Source organism: Hipposideros armiger, unplaced genomic scaffold (genome assembly GCF_001890085.2).
Source record: "Hipposideros armiger isolate ML-2016 unplaced genomic scaffold, ASM189008v1 scaffold_986, whole genome shotgun sequence".
Classification (NCBI taxonomy): Eukaryota; Metazoa; Chordata; class Mammalia; order Chiroptera; family Hipposideridae; genus Hipposideros; species Hipposideros armiger.
The window spans coordinates 568,330-569,562 of NW_017732336.1; the positions used below are offsets into that span (position 1 = coordinate 568,330).

Here is a 1,233-nt window from a genome sequence, read left to right on the forward strand (position 1 = left end):
GAAGCGACGTCCACAACTAGACTGAAGAACAAAAGGACAGCAACTTGTCTGTTCCCCTTCCAATTCCCCAGCGCTGTTCCCTCCCTTAATTCCCAAATAAAATAAAATCTTTAAAAAAAAAAAAAAAGATGGAGGGTTGACTTCTCAACAGAAACTGTAGGGTCCAGAAGACAACATATTGTCTTTGAAATACTAAAATAAAAAAGAACTGCCAGTCTGGGGTCCAGAAGACAACATACTGTCATTGAAATGCTAAAATAAAAAAGAACTGCCAGTCTAAATTTCACTGCTGAAAGTATCTTTCCAAAATAAAGATGAAATAAAGGCATTTTCAGGCAAACACAAAGTGGGTGAATTTTGTTACTGTAAAAGAAATGATAAAGGGAGCTCTCAGGCAAAAGGAAAGTAATGCCAGATGTAATTATGGAAATGCCATAGGTAATGAAAGGTACAAGAAATGATAAAGAGCCTTTTGCCATTTCACCTGGGCAGCAATCTTTGGGAGCATCCTCTGTCCACCATCCATGGCAAGTTCTAGCTGGGCAGCAATATCTGGCTTGGGGATCGAAAGCCCTGTCCAAGTGAGAGATTAGGCTGTAAGACTTTGGAAGAGGATACCTAGGGTTCGGTGACCCCACACTGCCAAACCCACTCTGTGAAGTTGCCAGGCAGATAGAAATTAAACAGGCATAGCCTCACCCACGGTAACCAGGTGCCTAAAGATCTCCAGCATCACGTGGTGGTACAGGGTCTTCTGGGCAGGGCCCAACAGCTCCCACTCATCCTGGGTGAAGTCCACAGCCACGGCATCAAAGGTTACCTGCTCCTGAAATGTCACCCACGTTTGCTGAGCCAAGACCCTTATCTCAGCCAAGCTCCTAGAGGGGCAGGTAGAGGGATAAGTGAGAATGTAAGGATGGGCCCAGGTGTACAGGGCGATGTCCTGAAAGGGTTCTGGCTTCTGAAAGATACACTGGAACCTTCCTGGGGGCACCTGGGGTCAGCCACTTCAGAGGGGAGCCCTCATAATGCTGAAATGTTTACCCCCTAAGAATCTCAACCATTTCTTGGCCAACTAGTGATCTTGCACAAAATCAAAATGTACAGTCACTTTCCTTTTGATAACAAGTATTAAAAGATGAAAACGTTAATATCTGCTGATAATGTTAACACTTGCCAGTTCTCCACACTGTGTGCTGCAATAAGTAAACATTCTACTTACTGCAAATTCAC

The 1,233-nt window shown here is 44.1% G+C and overlaps 1 long non-coding RNA gene across 2 annotated transcripts in view; it reads right to left on the reverse strand.

Annotated features, from left to right (window-relative positions):
* Window positions 1-1,233, reverse strand: part of LOC109375700 (uncharacterized) — a 6,262-nt gene extending 5,029 nt beyond the window's left edge. Inside the window, exons 1-3 of one of the 2 annotated variants that reach the window (XR_002122623.1) lie at window positions 1,223-1,233; window positions 700-878; window positions 124-573 (exon numbers count right to left, since the gene is read on the reverse strand). This is a non-coding gene — a long non-coding RNA (uncharacterized LOC109375700). The other variant, XR_002122622.1, reaches the window with a different exon arrangement.